The sequence below is a fragment of the Anabas testudineus genome, chromosome 21 (assembly GCF_900324465.2).
Source record: "Anabas testudineus chromosome 21, fAnaTes1.2, whole genome shotgun sequence".
NCBI classification, from domain to species: Eukaryota; Metazoa; Chordata; class Actinopteri; order Anabantiformes; family Anabantidae; genus Anabas; species Anabas testudineus.
The window spans coordinates 2,724,157-2,730,505 of record NC_046629.1 but is presented as its reverse complement, the minus strand read 5'-3'; positions in this window follow the sequence as shown (position 1 = coordinate 2,730,505).

Sequence of the window (6,349 nt, the reverse complement as noted above, 5' to 3'; positions counted from 1 at the left end):
TACCACATGTGATTAGTCTTAAACTGTGATTGGTGTAAAGTCTCATTCTCTGCAGTGTTCATTTCTTCTCCAATCACTCAAATATGTGATGTCACAAAGTTTCCTGAAGACGACATAGTCATAATCTGCAGTAGCTCAGGAGATCACGTCCATTCCTGTTGATTCTACTTAACAATAAAGAAGTCCAGTTGCCAAGACTCAACTTCCAGAGAACTTAGTCCAGAGAGGAACAACAAGAAATAAATGACATAAATAATGTAACAGGACTCCTGAAGTCCATCACCAGCTCCTTTGTTTTACTGATGTAGAGTTAATAATGGTTTAGTCCATTTTACTCCACACAACTGTCCACCACCCTCTGGTACTCTGTGATGTCTCCACCCTGAATACATCCTACAACTGCAGAGTCATCAGAACTTCTGAAGCTAGTAGAACTCTGAGTAGTACTTAAAGTCTGAGGTACACATTTTGTTATCTGTTTCAGTTTTTTGTAGTTGTTTTAAAACTTTTCTGAACTTTATGAAGAAAGAACTGAAGACAGAAATTGATTTTTCCCATTTGTGAATCTTGATTTTATTGGTAAATTGCTGAGCACGCATTTGTGGACATCATGAGACATCAGACATGAACAAATCCTTTCCACATGTGTAAAGTTGATTGTATTAGTAAATCACTGAGTCTTCTATCACATGTATTCAGGTCAATATGTGATTATTATGTGACTTTATTTGAATTCACTGATTCCTGGGAGGTTTACTTGATCTTAAAACTTGTGATGCGAACATCATCATCAACAAAGATCATTGGGTAGATCTCTGCACCGAGGCGATTAGGGAAGTGGAAAACAGAGTCATCTGGTAAAATCACCAAGAACTCAGCAGACTTGAATTCAATGGAAATCTGTAGAGAGATAAATGAAGAATGAGTAACAAGAGACGTAATAACACAAAATCATATCATTATAAAGACCTGGAAATATATCAAAAACAAATGTATGTCGTTTTCACAGATCTGTATGAGTTAATAAATTAGTGGTAACATGATGAAGGTCAAGTTATCAGAGGTACAGTGACACACATTCTCCAACAGAGGTCACTAAAAGAAAAGAAGAAGAATGAGACGTGGATTTAAAACAGTAGACACACATGAAGGGTTAAAATAAATATGACACACACACACACACACACACACACACACACACACACACACACACACACACACACACACACACACACACACACACAAACAAAAAAACACACACACACACCTCGAACTCCTTTCCTTCTTCAGAGGGAAAGCTTTGGCAGTAGTTGCTTTCACCCCAGTTTCCTCCCTGGCGAGAGGTGAAGACCACTTTTCTTATACCAGCACCGTGGTTAAATCGAGGGTTGACATGCAGAGAGACATGTCTTTGTCACTGAAGCCGATATTCACATTAAACCCGAAGCCCAAAAAAACTAAAATATTCATTATATTTTAAAATTATTCATTATGTTTCAAACTGATAAGATGACTCAGAGGGTTTGAAACTCCAACTCCTGATGGCCCCTAACCTGAATCAGGCTGCTGCTGCTGCAGTTGGGTTGTATGTTCAGAAACGTAGGTCGGATCTTTCAGATGTTAAAAAGGTCAAATCTGCAAGAACTTGAGACTGAACAGATGTGGTCGGTAAAGCTAAGTTGATGATCAGTGATCACCCCCAGGTTTCTGGCAGACGTGGTTGAACACTCACTGAAGGTCCTACGTTGATGCTTATGTTGCGTTTTATTGAAGGTACATGAGAACTCCATTGAATCTAGCCATAGGGGTTGCAAGCCAGTGACTTCTGTGCCGGTCCCAAGCCCGGATAAATAGAGAGGGTTGCGTCAGGAAGGGCATCCGGCGTAAAAATTGCCAAAATAACCATGTGAATCATTCACAAGACTTTCATACCGGATCGGTCGAGGCCCGGGTTAACAACGACCGCCACCGATGCTGTTAACCTACAGGGTGCCGGTGGAAATTTGACTACTGTTGGTCGAAGAAAGAGGGGAGGCAGAAGAGTTCGTGGTCAGAGAGAGAAGGGAAAAGGCAGGAACATAGATTTGAGAATAGGGACTCTTAACGTTGGCACAATGACAGGGAAAGGCAGAGAGCTGGCAGACATGATGGAGAGAAGGAAGGTAGATGTTCTGTGTGTGCAGGAGACAAGGTGGAAGGGCAGCAAGGCACGTAGTGTTGGAGGAGGATACAAACTGTTCTACCATGGTGTTGATAGGAAGAGAAACGGGGTAGGAGTGATCCTGAAGGGGGAGTTTGTGAACAATGTTCTTGAGATGAATAGAGTCTCAGACAGGGTGATGAGCCTAAAGCTAGAAATTGAAGGGGTGATGGTGAATGTAGTCAGTGGGTATGCGCCACAGGTTGGCTGTGAGTTAGAAGAGAAGGAGAGATTCTGGAGTGAGTTTGATGAGGTCATAGAGAGTATCCCCAGAGGAGAGAGAGTTGTTGTTGGAGCAGACTTCAATGGGCATGTTGGTGAGGGCAACAGATGTGATGAGGAGGTGATGGGCAGGTTTGGTGTGAAGGAAAGGAATCTGGAAGGACAGATGGTGGTGGACTTTGCTAGGAAGATGGAAATGGCTGTAGTCAACACTTACTTCCAGAAGCGAGAGGAACATAGAGTGACATACAGAAGTGGAGGTAGGAGTACACAGGTGGACTACATCCTATGTAGACGAGGTCATTTGAGAGAGGTTAGTGACTGCAAAGTGGTGGTAGGAGAGAGTGTAGCCAGACAGCACCGCATGGTGGTGTGTAAGATGACTCTGGAGGTCAGGAAGAAGAAGAGAGGGAAGACAGAAAAGAAGACCAAGTGGTGGAATCTAAAGAATGAAGAAACTTGTGAGGAATTGAGGAAGTTGAGACAGGTTCTGGGTGGTCAGGATGAGCTTCCAGATGACTGGGAAACTACAGCAGAAGTTATCAGGGAAACAGGTAGGAAGGTGTTAGGGGTGTCATCTGGATAGAGGAAAGAAGGTAAAGACACTTGGTGGTGGAATGAGGAAGTACAGGAATGTGTCCAGAGGAAGAAGTTAGCTAGAAGGAAGTGGGATGTAGAAAGGACTGAGGAAAGTAGACAGGAGTACAAGGAAGCACAGCGTAGAGTGAAGAGGGAGGTGGCAAAGGCCAAACAGAAAGCTTACGATGAGCTGTATGACAGGTTAGACACAAAGGAAGGAGAGAAGGACTTGTACAGGCTAGCCAGACAGAGAGATAGAGATGGGAAGGATGTGCAACAGGTAAGGGTGATTAAGGACAGAGATGGAAAGGTGCTAACAACCCAGGAGAGTGTGCAGAAAAGATGGAAGGAGTATTTTGAGGAGCTGATGAACGAGGAAAATGACAGGGAAAGAAGGGAGGAAGATGTGGATGTTGTGGAGCAGGAAATAGAAGAGATTGGAAAGGATGAGGTTAGGAAGGCTCTGAAAAGGATGAAGAGTGGAAAGGCTATTGGTCCTGATGACGTACCTGTGGAGGTGTGGAAGTGCTTAGGAGAGACAGCAGTGGAGTTTCTAACCAGTTTGTTCAATAGGATTCTAGAGAGTGAGAAGATGCCTGAGGAATGGAGGAGAAGTGTTCTGGTTCCGATCTTTAAGAACAAGGGTGACACGCAGAACTGCAGCAACTATAGAGGAATAAAGTTGATGAGCCACACAATGAAGCTGTGGGAAAGAGTAGTGGAAGCCAGGCTTAGGAAGAAGGTGGAGATTTGTGAGCAGCAGTATGGTTTCATGCCCCGTAAGAGCACCACTGATGCTGTTTTTGAGAATGTTGATGGAAAAGTACAGAGATGGACAGAAGGAGCTGCATTGTGTCTTTGTAGATTTAGAGAAGGCGTATGACAGGGTGCCGAGGGAGGAGCTGTGGTACTGTATGAGGTCGTCGGGAGTGGCAGAGAAGTTCGTCAGACTAGTTCAGGACATGTATGAGAGAAGTATGACGGTGGTGAGATGTGCTGTAGGTCAGACAGAGGAGTTCAAGGTGGAGGTGGGACTACACCAAGGATCAGCTTTGAGTCCCTTCTTGTTTGCTATGTTGATGGACAGGCTGACAGATGAGGTCAGACAGGAATCTCCTTGGACAATGATGTTTGCGGATGACATTGTGATTTGCAGTGAGAGTAGAAAGCAGGTAGAGGAACAGCTGGAGAGGTGGAGGTTTGCTCTGGAAAGAAGAGGCATGAAGGTCAGTCGTAGTAAGACAGAATACATGTGTCTGAACGAGAGGGATCAAGGTAGAAGCATTAGGTTACAGAGGGCTGAGGTGAAGAAGGTGCAGGAGTTTAAGTACTTGGGGTCAACAGTTCAGTGTGATGGAGAGTGTGGAAAAGAGGTGAAGAGGCGAGTGCAGGCAGGTTGGAGCGGGTGGAGGAAAGTGTCAGGAGTGTTGTGTGACAAAAGAGTGTCAGCAAGACTCAAAGGAAAGGTCTACAAGACAGTGGAGAGACCAGCTCTGCTCTATGGGTTAGAGACGGTAGCAGTGAGAAAGAGACAAGAGGCTGAGATGGAGGTAGCAGAGATGAAGATGTTGAGGTTCTCCTTAGGAGTGACCAGGTTAGACAGAATAAGGAACGAGTACATCAGAGGGACGGCTCACGTTGTCTGAGTTAGCAACAAAGTCAGAGAGGCCAGACTGAGATGGTTCGGACATGTTCAGAGGAGGGATAGTGAGTATATTGGTAGAAGGATGTTGGAGATGGAGCTGCCAGGCAGGAGGGCAAGAGGACGACCAAAGAGGAGATATATGGATGTCTTAACAGAGGACATGAGGTTGGCTAGTGTTAGGGTAGAAGATGTTCATGATAGAGTGAGGTGGAACAGAATGATTCACTGTGGCGACCCCTGATGGGAAAAGCCGAAAGAGAAGAAGAAGATGAGAACTCCATTGACACTGACATTCACTGCAAAGCTGAGGAACAAAGACATGAAGATATTTACTATATTTTAAAATGGTTCATTGTGTTTAAAATGGATCCTTCATAGCCTCAAATTACTGAGGAAAAGTTAGCACGTAGTGTCTATCAGTCTTTATGTCTGTGTTGTAAGTATGTAAACAATGTTCCTCATGTTCAAACCAGTCTGTACATTTTACAGGAGAAATTAATCAAGTAGAGACAGAGGGAAATAAAAAGGAGGTAAATGAGTTAATGTAAATCAGTTGGAATCTATTCAACTGTCAACTGTTGTGTAACTAAAGAAACATGTTTGTACTGAAGCTGCAAATAGTGACACGCGGACAGATGAGGAACGTTAGGTGAAAAATGAAAAGTGTTACTGACATCTCACTGTGCTCTTCTTGTATAACTGAACCAGTTAAACTGTGCTGCAGACAATGACAGCTGTTTGTAGGAACACCAACGTCTCACAGCTCTCTTTCAGAGACTCTGAGGAGTTCAAAGTTCTGTGAACCAGGGAACCCACGAAGTACAGAGGCTCATGTGACCCAAAAGAAGCATCAGTGGACTCCAGACAGACAGGAAGTAGAGTGAGAGTGAAGCAGAGAGCTGGAGGTGTCAGAAGCACCAATGATGGAACAGGCTCTTTGAGTACAGGGTCACCTGGAGGAGGTGTGAAATATGTGAGGATGCAGGTGGTGGGACTACTTACAAACTACTTACAAACTACTTACAAACTACTTAGCCTGGCTAACCTTCAGACCTGGGAAAAGATCGAGTCATTCTCTTGCCCTTGGGTTTTTGGAACATCTCCTTAGTGAGATATCAGTTCAAGCTGAATTCATTTGATCTTTTTACATTGAACATGTAGAGACATGAACTCAGAGCCTCTGCACTTGTTATTTTGTACTGACTGGTTTCACGTCTGTGATATTTCAGTTTCTGTTGCCCTCTTCTGGATGGTTACAGTTAACCACATGGTGTTTACATGAGGCTGTAATATTTATCATGTTGAAAGACAAATGTGTATATTTTAATAGAAATTACACCAACTCCAAAGAAGTGTATTTAATAAAGCTTTATAGATTTTAACATAATAATTGATAAAGTAAAATTTCAGCAGTGCTCCAGTCCAGTGAACACAGCTAATGTTGTGTTGAAAGGTGTGTGAAAAAATGGGAAATGCTATACCACATGTGATTAGTCTTAAACTGTGATTGGTGTAAAGTCTCATTCTCTGCAGTGTTCATTTCTTCTCCAATCACTCAAATATGTGATGTCACAAAGTTTCCTGAAGACGACATAGTCATAATCTGCAGTAGCTCAGGAGATCACGTCCATTCCTGTTGATTCTACTTAACAATAAAGAAGTCCAGTTGACAAAACTCAACTTCCAGAGAACTTAGTCCAGAG